Genomic DNA, 14,464 nt, shown 5'->3' on the forward strand with positions numbered 1-14,464 from the left:
GAGCTATTGATCTGAGTATTCTTGGACATGAAACAAACAAAGGTTAGTGACATATTCATTTCTTTATTTAGCGAACGAAATGGTCTTTCCTGATGGTTACAATGAAAGAGATGGTTCCCAATAAAAGACAGAGATCAAGTCGCTTGTAGATATACTTCAATGTGATACGATTCACTTTCAGCCCCTAATTACCCCAGAGATGGAGGGGGTGAGTTACTTTTCTTCACTCTTCAATTCCACAGCATGGAGGTACAGATATGAAACCGCCAGAGATGGAGTTCTTGAATTGGGAACCAGCGACACTGAAGGAACTCGGCAGGAGTGAGGACTGCAGATGCTGGAAACCTGATTTTAGATCAGAAAATGCTGGAAAAGCACAGCAGCATCCGAGGAGCAGGAAAGTCGATGTTTCTGTTGCCAGTCTTTCTGCGTTCCGCAAACAATTTTCGTTTTAGGCTCAGATTTCCAGCAACTGCAGCTATTTGTATTATGTTAACATTCATAATGTTTTGGACAAAACCAATGAGCTGCTAGCATCGGAAAATCGGCAGAAGTACTGGTACACCGATATGTTAGCTGAACAATACAACCATTCCATGAGCGGGAATACGATCCGGGCCACGGTGCTGAGAGTACCGAATCTTCACAAGTAAATAACAAGACAAGGCGATAGATACTATCGTATTTAGTGTAAATAAAACACCCTTTATGAACATTTTCGTTGCAGATTATTTTCAACTTGTCTTCGTAGATTTACAAAGTGGGAAAAGGCCATTCCGCCTGATCAGAGAGCCATCTATTCCAGTCGCAGTTTCCAACTTTGGCCCAAAGTGTCGTGTGTTCTAATGTTCCCAGGGAAAATGTCAATGACTTTATCCTGTGTTCTTAAATGGCACAGATGTATGACACTTCCACAACGACTTGTCACTCTTTTGAGGAACTCATGCTCATTTTCACCCACATAGGCACCCCCAAACCGACAGAGGTCTCCGTTGTGGTGAGCTGGAATTTGAAATGGACAATAAGACAAATGCAAGTTTTAAATGCGGAAGCACAGAAGCGACGTCCAGCCAGGGCTTTGCAGGGGAGCGTCAACTAGGGGCACGGTTAAAGTGAGACATTCCCCACGAGCCAGGTAGGACTCGAACCTACAATCTTCTGATCCGAAGTCAGACGCGTTATCCATTACGCTACTGGCCCAATAGACTCGCGCAAGAACGGCAGAATGTCGATATGTAATGCCATGGACTTTCACGGAATCAGAATTAAAAAGGTGAACAAGCAGCGAAGATAATCACCAACACTGCTTCACTTCGAAGTTTCCAATTTGTGAAGCAGTGCCTTTCACTGGCAAAGGAGAAACATTTGTCCAGAGCTGCCTGCTTCAGGGTCGCCTCCTTCTCTGCTGGAAGTGCCCAACGTTTTATTCACATTCACGACGCGATTTCATGATCTACTCCAGTGAAAACGTGTCATGGTGTCGTCTAAGCAAGACCCTGCCGAAACTCAGCGAGAGACATCTGCTCATTTCGAGCTCAGGATGTGGAATTAGACGAGCTGCGTGACACCTTTTATTGGCGCCGCCACTTCACTGCAAATTAGCGGCTCAAAACGAGCCGTTGTTAGCATCAGCTTGATTTGTACCTTCCTGCAGTGCATTTGCTAAACAACATCAGATAGATCCCATCCGGCCCAGCTGACTTATCTATTTTCACACTCTGCAGTATTTCTAATATCTCTTCCTTGTGAACCTCAATCTCTTCTAGTCTAGACGCAAGTATCTCTGTATCTTCCTCGCCAACATTTTCATTATCTATAGCGAACTCTGTCGAAAAATATTTATTTAGTGCTTCCTCTATCTCCACTGACTCCACACACGACTTCCCACTATTATCCTTGATTGTCCCAAATTTAACTCTCGTCATTCTTTTATTCCTGACATACCTATGGAAAGCCTTAGCGTTAACCCTGATCCTATCTGCCAACAACTTCTCATGTCTCCTCCTGGCTCTTCCCAGCTCTCTTTTTAGGTCTTTCCTGAGATCGTTGGAAACCTCGAGCGCTCTAACTGAGTTTTCACGTTTTGTCCTAACATAAGACTTCTTGTTCTTCTTGACCAGGGATTCCACCTTCCTTAGTAAACCACGGCTCACGCGTTCTATATCTTCCTCCCTGCCTGACAGGTACATACTTATCGAGGACACACAGGAGCTTTTCCTTGAATATGCTTCACATTTTTAATGTGCTCACCCCCTACAGTTTCCTACCCAACTCTGCGCTTCCTAAATCTTACCTCATTGCATCGTGATTTCCCTTCCACCAGCTGAAACTCTTGCTCCGTGGAGTACACCTATCCCTTTCCATCACGAAAGTAAACCTGAGAGAATTGTGATCGCTGTCTCCACAGTGCTCACCTACTTCCAAATCTAAAACCTGGCCAGGCTCGTTACCCAGTACTAAATCGAAAGTGGCTTCTTCCCTTGAAGCCATGTCTACATACTGTGTCAGGAAGCCCTCCCGCACACACTGGACAAAAACTGACCCATCTATCGTACTCGTACTGTCGTGATCTCAGTCAATATTTGGATATTGTCTTGAGTGTTCCAGAGTTTTTCATTGTCCCACCGTCCAGATGAAGTTTGTATTGCTCACGTACGGGAGCGATAATTCTTTCAATGTCTCAGATCAATTCCTGTGCCGAGAACATCAGAGTCAATGTCCCTTCCTCTACTCGGACTGACAATTTACACTTCTTCAATCTCCTGTGATTCCATTTCCCAAAGAGTTTCTCAAGATTTCCAAAGCTGGAGCCTAAATTATATGGTTTGCTCCTAAACATTTTTCCAACTGCCAACTGACAATATGTTCACAGTATCTCTTCACAATCCTCTGGCTTTTCCATGTCCAGGGATGAGAAGTCCCATTTGGTGGAGAGAGTTCCTAGGCTGGTGAGTTTCACTTTGGAACAAAGATGGTTAAGTGGCAATTTCCTGCGGTTGTTTGTAATGATGGGAGACGGAGCGGTGGGGAATGAGCACTCTGACGAGCAAGAGGAAGTGTTGCCAATGACCAGAGTCAGAGAACAGAGGACAAGGGATTAAAGGAATCTAATGAAAAGCAGCACTTCTGCTCAGGGCGTTCAATAACAACTGCAGAAACCCGATGTGTCGAGCAGTGTATCTGGAAAGAGAAACAGAGATAATGTTTTAAATGTGGAGCATTTCTGATGAAGAACTCGAGTTTCTCAAGTCTAATCAAATTACAGGCCTGGTTTGCAAAACAGGCTTTCGGAACTTTGAATTGTTCCAGCAGCAAAGCACGGATAACGTAGTCAGCAGGATTCGAACCTACGTGGGGAAACCCCAATGGATTTCTAATCCATCGCCTTAACCACTCGGCCATGACTACAGACGGCACCGCGCCCTGAGCACTGACCAAATCAGTCGTGATCTCATTGAAAGCTGCCGCTGACTTGAGTGAAATGTTTCCATCTCCATTCATACCTTTGCTGTCATTTGTAAGGTGCGAGACATCAATGTCAAAGAAGAAAAGCACAAAGTTAGGAAAAGATATTTGCAGCAAAATTGAGTCAAAATTATTTATTGAAAGGAAAATCACACTTGGCAATTTGCTCGATCTCTTTGCGAACATGACCAGCAGAGGTAATCAAGGGAGCTATTGATCTGAGTATTCTTGGACATGAAACAAACAAAGGTTAGTGACATATTCATTTCTTTATTTAGCGAACGAAATGGTCTTTCCTGATGGTTACAATGAAAGAGATGGTTCCCAATAAAAGACAGAGATTAAGTCGCTTGTAGATATACTTCAATGTGATACGATTCACTTTCAGCCCCTAATTACCCCAGAGATGGAGGGGGTGAGTTACTTTTCTTCACTCTTCAATTCCACAGCATGGAGGTACAGATATGAAACCGCCAGAGATGGAGTTCTTGAATTGGGAACCAGCGACACTGAAGGAACTCGGCAGGAGTGAGGACTGCAGATGCTGGAAACCTGATTTTAGATCAGAAAATGCTGGAAAAGCACAGCAGCATCCGAGGAGCAGGAAAGTCGATGTTTCTGTTGCCAGTCTTTCTGCGTTCCGCAAACAATTTTCGTTTTAGGCTCAGATTTCCAGCAACTGCAGCTATTTGTATTATGTTAACATTCATAATGTTTTGGACAAAACCAATGACATGCTAGCATCGGAAAATCGGCAGAAGTACTGGTACACCGATATGTTAGCTGAACAATACAACCATTCCATGAGCGGGAATACGATCCGGGCCACGGTGCTGAGAGTACCGAATCTTCACAAGTAAATAACAAGACAAGGCGATAGATACTATCGTATTTAGTGTAAATAAAACACCCTTTATGAACATTTTCGTTGCAGATTATTTTCAACTTGTCTTCGTAGATTTACAAAGTGGGAAAAGGCCATTCCGCCTGATCAGAGAGCCATCTATTCCAGTCGCAGTTTCCAACTTTGGCCCAAAGTGTCGTGTGTTCTAATGTTCCCAGGGAAAATGTCAATGACTTTATCCTGTGTTCTTAAATGGCACAGATGTATGACACTTCCACAACGACTTGTCACTCTTTTGAGGAACTCATGCTCATTTTCACCCACATAGGCACCCCCAAACCGACAGAGGTCTCCGTTGTGGTGAGCTGGAATTTGAAATGGACAATAAGACAAATGCAAGTTTTAAACACGGAAGCACAGAAGCGACGTCCCGGCAGGGCTTTGCAGGGGAGCGTCAACGAGGGGCAGGGTTAAAGTGAGACATTCCCCCCGAGCCAGGTAGGACTCGAACCTACAATCTTCTGATCCGAAGTCAGACGCGTTACCCATTACGCTACTGGCCTAATAGACTCGCGCAACAACGGCAGAATGTCGATATGTAATGCCATGGACTTTCACGGAATCAGAATTAAAAAGGTGAACAAGCAGCGAAGATAATCACCAACACTGCTTCACTTCGAAGTTTCCAATTTGTGAAGCAGTGCCTTTCACTGGCAAAGGAGAAACATTTGTCCAGAGCTGCCTGCTTCAGGGTCGCCTCCTTCTCTGCTGGAAGTGCCCATCATTTTATTCACATTCACGACGCGATTTCATGATCTACTCCAGTGAAAACGTGTCATGGTGTCGTCTAAGCAAGACCCTGCCGAAACTCAGCGAGAGACATCTGCTCATTTCGAGCTCAGGATGTGGAATTAGACGAGCTGCGTGACACCTTTTATTGGCGCCGCCACTTCACTGCAAATTAGCGGCTCAAAACGAGCCGTTGTTCGCATCAGCTTGATTTGTACCTTCCTGCAGTGCATTGGCTAAACAACATCAGATAGATCCCATCCGGCCCAGCTGACTTATCTATTTTCACACTCTGCAGTATTTCTAATATCTCTTCCTTGTGAACCTCAATCTCTTCTAGTCTAGACGCAAGTATCTCTGTATCTTCCTCGCCAACATTTTCATTATCTATAGCGAACTCTGTCGAAAAATATTTATTTAGTGCTTCCTCTATCTCCACTGACTCCACACACGACTTCCCACTATTATCCTTGATTGTCCCAAATTTAACTCTCGTCATTCTTTTATTCCTGACATACCTATGGAAAGCCTTAGCGTTAACCCTGATCCTATCTGCCAACAGCTTCTCATGTCTCCTCCTGGCTCTTCCCAGCTCTCTTTTTAGGTCTTTCCTGAGATCGTTGGAAACCTCGAGCGCTCTAACTGAGTTTTCACGTTTTGTCCTAACATAAGACTTCTTGTTCTTCTTGACCAGGGATTCCACCTTCCTTAGTAAACCACGGCTCACGCGTTCTATATCTTCCTCCCTGCCTGACAGGTACATACTTATCGAGGACACACAGGAGCTTTTCCTTGACTAAGCTTCACATTTTTAATGTGCTCACCCCCTACAGTTTCCTACCCAACTCTGCGCTTCCTAAATCTTACCTCATTGCATCGTGATTTCCCTTCCACCAGCTGAAACTCTTGCTCCGTGGAGTACACCTATCCCTTTCCATCACGAAAGTAAACCTGAGAGAATTGTGATCGCTGTCTCCACAGTGCTCACCTACTTCCAAATCTAAAACCTGGCCAGGCTCGTTACCCAGTACTAAATCGAAAGTGGCTTCTTCCCTTGAAGCCATGTCTACATACTGTGTCAGGAATCCCTCCCGCACACACTGGACAAAAACTGACCCATCTATCGTACTCGTACTGTCGTGATCTCAGTCAATATTTGGATATTGTCTTGAGTGTTCCAGAGTTTTTCATTGTCCCACCGTCCAGATGAAGTTTGTATTGCTCACGTACGGGAGCGAGAATTCTTTCAATGTCTCAGATCAATTCCTGTGCCGAGAACATCAGAGTCAATGTCCCTTCCTCTACTCGGACTGACAATTTACACTTCTTCAATCTCCTGTGATTCCATTTCCCAAAGAGTTTCTCAAGATTCCCAAAGCTGGAGCCTAAATTATATGGTTTGCTTCCTAAACATTTTTCCAACTGCCAACTGACAATATGTTCACAGTATCTCTTCACAATCCTCTGGCTTTTCCATGTCCAGGGATGAGAAGTCCCATTTGGTGGAGAGAGTTCCTAGGCTGGTGAGTTTCACTTTGGAACAAAGATGGTTAAGTGGCAATTTCCTGCGGTTGTTTGTAATGATGGGAGACGGAGCGGTGGGGAATGAGCACTCTGACGAGCAAGAGGAAGTGTTGCCATTGACCAGAGTCAGAGAACAGAGGGCAAGGGATTAAAGGAATCTAATGAAAAGCAGCACTTCTGCTCAGGGCGTTCAATAACAACTGCAGAAACCCGATGTGTCGAGCAGTGTATCTGGAAAGAGAAACAGAGATAATGTTTTAAATGTGGAGCATTTCTGATGAAGAACTCGAATTTCTCAAGTCTCATCAAATTACAGGCCTGGTTTGCAAAACAGGCTTTCGGAACTTTGAATTGTTCCAGCAGCAAAGCACGGATAACGTAGTCAGCAGGATTCGAACCTACGTGGGGAAACCCCAATGGATTTCTAATCCATCGCCTTAACCACTCGGCCATGACTACAGACGGCACCGCGCCCTGAGCACTGACCAAATCAGTCGTGATCTCATTTAAAGCTGCCGCTGACTTGAGTGAAATGTTTCCATCTCCATTCATACCTTTGCTGTCATTTGTAAGGTGCGAGACACCAATGTCAAAGAAGAAAAGCACAAAGTTAGGAAAAGATATTTGCAGCAAAATTGAGTCAAAATTATTTATTGAAAGGAAAATCACACTTGGCAATTTGCTCGATCTCTTTGCGAACATGACCAGCAGAGGTAATCAAGGGAGCTATTGATCTGAGTATTCTTGGACATGAAACAAACAAAGGTTAGTGACATATTCATTTCTTTATTTAGCGAACGAAATGGTCTTTCCTGATGGTTACAATGAAAGAGATGGTTCCCAATAAAAGACAGAGATTAAGTCGCTTGTAGATATACTTCAATGTGATACGATTCACTTTCAGCCCCTAATTACCCCAGAGATGGAGGGGGTGAGTTACTTTTCTTCACTCTTCAATTCCACAGCATGGAGGTACAGATATGAAACCGCCAGAGATGGAGTTCTTGAATTGGGAACCAGCGACACTGAAGGAACTCGGCAGGAGTGAGGACTGCAGATGCTGGAAACCTGATTTTAGATCAGAAAATGCTGGAAAAGCACAGCAGCATCCGAGGAGCAGGAAAGTCGATGTTTCTGTTGCCAGTCTTTCTGCGTTCCGCAAACAATTTTCGTTTTAGGCTCAGATTTCCAGCAACTGCAGCTATTTGTATTATGTTAACATTCATAATGTTTTGGACAAAACCAATGAGCTGCTAGCATCGGAAAATCGGCAGAAGTACTGGTACACCGATATGTTAGCTGAACAATACAACCATTCCATGAGCGGGAATACGATCCGGGCCACGGTGCTGAGAGTACCGAATCTTCACAAGTAAATAACAAGACAAGGCGATAGATACTATCGTATTTAGTGTAAATAAAACACCCTTTATGAACATTTTCGTTGCAGATTATTTTCAACTTGTCTTCGTAGATTTACAAAGTGGGAAAAGGCCATTCCGCCTGATCAGAGAGCCATCTATTCCAGTCGCAGTTTCCAACTTTGGCCCAAAGTGTCGTGTGTTCTAATGTTCCCAGGGCAAATGTCAATGACTTTATCCTGTGTTCTTAAATGGCACAGATGTATGACACTTCCACAACGACTTGTCACTCTTTTGAGGAACTCATGCTCATTTTCACCCACATAGGCACCCCCAAACCGACAGAGGTCTCCGTTGTGGTGAGCTGGAATTTGAAATGGACAATAAGACAAATGCAAGTTTTAAATGCGGAAACACAGAAGCGACGTCCCAACAGGGCTTTGCAGGGGAGCGCCAAAGAGGGGCACGGTTAAAGTGAGACATTCCCCACGAGCCAGGTAGGATTCGAACCGACAATCTTCTGATCCGATGGCAGACGCGTTATCCATTACGCTACTGGCCCAAGAGACACGCACAGCTACGGCAGAATGTCGATATGTAATGCCATGGCCTTTCACGGAATCAGAATTAAAAAGGTGAACAAGCAGCGAAGATAATCACCAACACTGCTTCACTTCGAAGATTCCAATATGTGAAGCAGTGCCTTTCACTGGCAAAGGAGAAACATTTGTCCAGAGCTGCCTGCTTCAGGGTCGCCTCCTTCTCTGCTGGAAGTGCCCATCGTTTTATTCACATTCACGACGCGATTTCATGATCTACTCCAGTGAAAACGTGTCATGGTGTCGTCTAAGCAAGACCCTGCCGAAACTCAGCGAGAGACATCTGCTCATTTCGAGCTCAGGATGTGGAATTAGACGAGCTGCATGACACCTTTTATTGGCGCCGCCACTTCACTGCAAATTAGCGGCTCAAAACGAGCCGTTGTTAGCATCAGCTTGATTTGTACCTTCCTGCAGTGCATTGGCTAAACAACATCAGATAGATCCCATCCGGCCCAGCTGACTTATCTATTTTCACACTCTGCAGTATTTCTAATATCTCTTCCTTGTGAACCTCAATCTCTTCTAGTCTAGACGCAAGTATCTCTGTATCTTCCTCGCCAACATTTTCATTATCTATAGCGAACTCTGTCGAAAAATATTTATTTAGTGCTTCCTCTATCTCCACTGACTCCACACACGACTTCCCACTATTATCCTTGATTGTCCCAAATTTAACTCTCGTCATTCTTTTATTCCTGACATACCTATGGAAAGCCTTAGCGTTAACCCTGATCGTATCTGCCAACAACTTCTCATGTCTCCTCCTGGCTTTTCCCAGCTCTCTTTTTAGGTCTTTCCTGAGATCGTTGGAAACCTCGAGCCCTCTAACTGAGTTTTCACGTTTTGTCCTAACATAAGACTTCTTGTTCTTCTTGACCAGGGATTCCACCTTCCTTAGTAAATCACGGCTCACGCGTTCTATATCTTCCTCCCTGCCTGACAGGTACATACTTATCGAGGACACACAGGAGCTTTTCCTTGAATAAGCTTCACATGTTTAATGTGCTCACCCCCTACAGTTTCCTCCCCAACTCTGCGCTTCCTAAATCTTACCTCATTGCATCGTGATTTCCCTTCCACCAGCTGAAACTCTTGCTCCGTGGAGTACACCTATCCCTTTCCATCACGAAAGTAAACCTGAGAGAATTGTGATCGCTGTCTCCACAGTGCTCACCTACTTCCAAATCTAAAACTTGGCCAGGCTCGTTACCCAGTACTAAATCGAAAGTGGCTTCTTCCCTTGAAGGCATGTCTACATACTGTGTCAGGAATCCCTCCCGCACACACTGGACAAAAACTGACCCATCTATCGTACTCGTACTGTCGTGATCTCAGTCAATATTTGGATATTGTCTTGAGTGTTCCAGAGTTTTTCATTGTCCCACCGTCCAGATGAAGTTTGTATTGCTCACGTACGGGAGCGAGAATTCTTTCAATGTCTCAGATCAATTCCTGTGCCGAGAACATCAGAGTCAATGTCCCTTCCTCTACTCGGACTGACAACTGACACTTCTTCAATCTCCTGTGATTCCATTTCCCAAAGAGTTTCTCAAGATTTCCAAAGCTGGAGCCTAAATTATATGGTTTGCTTCCTAAACATTTTTCCAACAGCCAACTGACAATATGTTCACAGTATCTCTTCACAATCCTCTGGCTTTTCCATGTCCAGGGATGAGAAGTCCCATTTGGTGGAGAGAGTTCCTAGGCTGGTGAGTTTCACTTTGGAACAAAGATGGTTAAGTGGCAATTTCCTGCGGTTGTTTGTAATGATGGGAGACGGAGCGGTGGGGAATGAGCACTCTGACGAGCAAGAGGAAGTGTTGCCAATGACCAGAGTCAGAGAACAGAGGACAAGGGATTAAAGGAATCTAATGAAAAGCAGCACTTCTGCTCAGGGCGTTCAATAACAACTGCAGAAACCCGATGTGTTGAGCAGTGTATCTGGAAAGAGAAACAGAGATAATGTTTTAAATGTGGAGCATTTCTGATGAAGAACTCGAGTTTCTCAAGTCTCATCAAATTACAGGCCTGGTTTGCAAAACAGGCTTTCTGAACTTTGAATTGTTCCAGCAGCAAAGCACGGATAACGTAGTCAGCAGGATTCGAACCTACGTGGGGAAACCCCAATGGATTTCTAATCCATCGCCTTAACCACTCGGCCATGACTACAGACGGCACTGCCCCCTGAGCACTGACCAAATCAGTCGTGATCTCATTGAAAGCTGCCGCTGACTTGAGTGAAATGTTTCCATCTCCATTCATACCTTTGCTGTCATTTGTAAGGTGCGAGACACCAATGTCAAAGAAGAAAAGCACAAAGTTAGGAAAAGATATTTGCAGCAAAATTGAGTCAAAATTATTTATTGAAAGGAAAATCACACTTGGCAATTTGCTCGATCTCTTTGCGAACATGACCAGCAGAGGTAATCAAGGGAGCTATTGATCTGAGTATTCTTGGACATGAAACAAAGAAAGGTTAGTGACATATTCATTTCTTTATTTAGCGAACGAAATGGTCTTTCCTGATGGTTACAATGAAAGAGATGGTTCCCAATAAAAGACAGAGATTAAGTCGCTTGTAGATATACTTCAATGTGATACGATTCACTTTCAGCCCCTAATTACCCCAGAGATGGAGGGGGTGAGTTACTTTTCTTCACTCTTCAATTCCACAGCATGGAGGTACAGATATGAAACCGCCAGAGATGGAGTTCTTGAATTGGGAACCAGCGACACTGAAGGAACTCGGCAGGAGTGAGGACTGCAGATGCTGGAAACCTGATTTTAGATCAGAAAATGCTGGAAAAGCACAGCAGCATCCGAGGAGCAGGAAAGTCGATGTTTCTGTTGCCAGTCTTTCTGCGTTCCGCAAACAATTTTCGTTTTAGGCTCAGATTTCCAGCAACTGCAGCTATTTGTATTATGTTAACATTCATAATGTTTTGGACAAAACCAATGACCTGCTAGCATCGGAAAATCGGCAGAAGTACTGGTACACCGATATGTTAGCTGAACAATACAACCATTCCATGAGCGGGAATACGATCCGGGCCACGGTGCTGAGAGTACCGAATCTTCACAAGTAAATAACAAGACAAGGCGATAGATACTATCGTATTTAGTGTAAATAAAACACCCTTTATGAACATTTTCGTTGCAGATTATTTTCAACTTGTCTTCGTAGATTTACAAAGTGGGAAAAGGCCATTCCGCCTGATCAGAGAGCCATCTATTCCAGTCGCAGTTTCCAACTTTGGCCCAAAGTGTCGTGTGTTCTAATGTTCCCAGGGCAAATGTCAATGACTTTATCCTGTGTTCTTAAATGGTACAGATGTATGACACTTCCACAACGACTTGTCACTCTTTTGAGGAACTCATGCTCATTTTCACCCACAAAGGGAGACACACAGAAAGGCACCCCCAAACCGACAGAGGTCTCCGTTGTGGTGAGCTGGAATTTGAAATGGACAATAAGACAAATGCAAGTTTTAAATGCGGAAGCACAGAAGCGACGTCCCGGCAGGGCTTTGCAGGGGAGCGTCAACGAGGGGCACGGTTAAAGGGAGACATTCCCCACGAGCCAGGTAGGACTCGAACCTACAATCTTCTGATCCGAAGTCAGACGCGTTATCCATTACGCTACTGGCCCAACAGACGCGCACAGCCACGGCAGAATGTCGATATGTAATGCCATGGACTTTCACGGAATCAGAATTAAAAAGGTGAACAAGCAGCGAAGATAATCACCAACACTGCTTCACTTCGAAGTTTCCAATTTGTGAAGCAGTGCCTTTCACTGGCAAAGGAGAAACATTTGTCCAGAGCTGCCTGCTTCAGGGTCGCCTCCTTCTCTGCTGGAAGTGCCCATCGTTTTATTCACATTCACGACGCGATTTCATGATCTACTCCAGTGAAAACGTGTCATGGTGTCGTCTAAGCAAGACCCTGCCGAAACTCAGCGAGAGACATCTGCTCATTTCGAGCTCAGGATGTGGAATTAGACGAGCTGCGTGACACCTTTTATTGGCGCCGCCACTTCACTGCAAATTAGCGGCTCAAAACGAGCCGTTGTTAGCATCAGCTTGATTTGTACCTTCCTGCAGTGCATTTGCTAAACAACATCAGATAGATCCCATCCGGCCCAGCTGACTTATCTATTTTCACACTCTGCAGTATTTCTAATATCTCTTCCTTGTGAACCTCAATCTCTTCTAGTCTAGACGCAAGTATCTCTGTATCTTCCTCGCCAACATTTTCATTATCTATAGCGAACTCTGTCGAAAAATATTTATTTAGTGCTTCCTCTATCTCCACTGACTCCACACACGACTTCCCACTATTATCCTTGATTGTCCCAAATTTAACTCTCGTCATTCTTTTATTCCTGACATACCTATGGAAAGCCTTAGCGTTAACCCTGATCCTATCTGCCAACAACTTCTCATGTCTCCTCCTGGCTCTTCCCAGCTCTCTTTTTAGGTCTTTCCTGAGATCGTTGGAAACCTCGAGCGCTCTAACTGAGTTTTCACGTTTTGTCCTAACATAAGACTTCTTGTTCTTCTTGACCAGGGATTCCACCTTCCTTAGTAAACCACGGCTCACGCGTTCTATATCTTCCTCCCTGCCTGGCAGGTACATACTTATCGAGGACACACAGGAGCTTTTCCTTGAATAAGCTTCACATTTTTAATGTGCTCACCCCCTACAGTTTCCTACCCAACTCTGCGCTTCCTAAATCTTACCTCATTGCATCGTGATTTCCCTTCCACCAGCTGAAACTCTTGCTCCGTGGAGTACACCTATCCCTTTCCATCACGAAAGTAAACCTGAGAGAATTGTGATCGCTGTCTCCACAGTGCTCACCTACTTCCAAATCTAAAACCTGGCCAGGCTCGTTACCCAGTACTAAATCGAAAGTGGCTTCTTCCCTTGAAGGCATGTCTACATGCTGTGTCAGGAAGCCCTCCCGCACACACTGGACAAAAACTGACCCATCTATCGTACTCGTACTGTCGTGATCTCAGTCAATATTTGGATATTGTCTTGAGTGTTCCAGAGTTTTTCATTGTCCCACCGTCCAGATGAAGTTTGTATTGCTCACGTACGGGAGCGATAATTCTTTCAATGTCTCAGATCAATTCCTGTGCCGAGAACATCAGAGTCAATGTCCCTTCCTCTACTCGGACTGACAATTTACACTTCTTCAATCTCCTGTGATTCCATTTCCCAAAGAGTTTCTCAAGATTTCCAAAGCTGGAGCCTAAATTATATGGTTTGCTTCCTAAACATTTTTCCAACTGCCAACTGACAATAAGTTCACAGTATCTCTTCACAATCCTCTGGCTTTTCCATGTCCAGGGATGAGAAGTCCCATTTGGTGGAGAGAGTTCCTAGGCTGGTGAGTTTCACTTTGGAACAAAGATGGTTAAGTGGCAATTTCCTGCGGTTGTTTGTAATGATGGGAGACGGAGCGGTGGGGAATGAGCACTCTGACGAGCAAGAGGAAGTGTTGCCAATGACCAGAGTCAGAGAACAGAGGACAAGGGATTAAAGGAATCTAATGAAAAGCAGCACTTCTGCTCAGGGCGTTCAATAACAACTGCAGAAACCCGATGTGTCGAGCAGTGTATCTGGAAAGAGAAACAGAGATAATGTTTTAAATGTGGAGCATTTCTGATGAAGAAATCGAGTTTCTCAAGTCTAATCAAATTACAGGCCTGGTTTGCAAAACGGGCTTTCTGAACTTTGAATTGTTCCAGCAGCAAAGCACGGAAAACGTATTCAGCTGGAATCGAACCTACGTGGGGAGACCCCAATGGATTTCTAATCCATCGCCTTAACCACTCGGCCATGACTACAGACGGCACTGCGTCCTGAGC

The 14,464-nt window shown here is 44.5% G+C and overlaps 7 non-coding genes across 7 annotated transcripts; all 7 read right to left on the minus strand.

Moving 5' to 3' along the window:
- Positions 1-1,127: 1,127 nt before the first annotated feature.
- trnar-ucg (transfer RNA arginine (anticodon UCG)) lies at positions 1,128-1,200 on the minus strand. The gene has a single exon. It is a non-coding gene; the product is annotated as a tRNA-Arg (tRNA).
- A 2,126-nt stretch (positions 1,201-3,326) lies between these two features.
- On the minus strand, positions 3,327-3,408 carry trnas-aga (transfer RNA serine (anticodon AGA)). Its single transcript has one exon. It is a non-coding gene; the product is annotated as a tRNA-Ser (tRNA).
- Positions 3,409-4,799: 1,391 nt separating this feature from the next.
- On the minus strand, positions 4,800-4,872 carry trnar-ucg (transfer RNA arginine (anticodon UCG)). Its single transcript has one exon. It is a non-coding gene; the product is annotated as a tRNA-Arg (tRNA).
- A 2,127-nt stretch (positions 4,873-6,999) lies between these two features.
- Positions 7,000-7,081, minus strand: trnas-aga (transfer RNA serine (anticodon AGA)). Its single transcript has one exon. It is a non-coding gene; the product is annotated as a tRNA-Ser (tRNA).
- Positions 7,082-10,672: 3,591 nt separating this feature from the next.
- Positions 10,673-10,754, minus strand: trnas-aga (transfer RNA serine (anticodon AGA)). The gene has a single exon. It is a non-coding gene; the product is annotated as a tRNA-Ser (tRNA).
- A 1,407-nt stretch (positions 10,755-12,161) lies between these two features.
- On the minus strand, positions 12,162-12,234 carry trnar-ucg (transfer RNA arginine (anticodon UCG)). Its single transcript has one exon. It is a non-coding gene; the product is annotated as a tRNA-Arg (tRNA).
- Positions 12,235-14,361: 2,127 nt separating this feature from the next.
- On the minus strand, positions 14,362-14,443 carry trnas-aga (transfer RNA serine (anticodon AGA)). Its single transcript has one exon. It is a non-coding gene; the product is annotated as a tRNA-Ser (tRNA).
- Positions 14,444-14,464: the final 21 nt, after the last annotated feature.

This window comes from Chiloscyllium punctatum, chromosome 13 (assembly GCF_047496795.1).
Source record: "Chiloscyllium punctatum isolate Juve2018m chromosome 13, sChiPun1.3, whole genome shotgun sequence".
NCBI classification, from domain to species: Eukaryota; Metazoa; Chordata; class Chondrichthyes; order Orectolobiformes; family Hemiscylliidae; genus Chiloscyllium; species Chiloscyllium punctatum.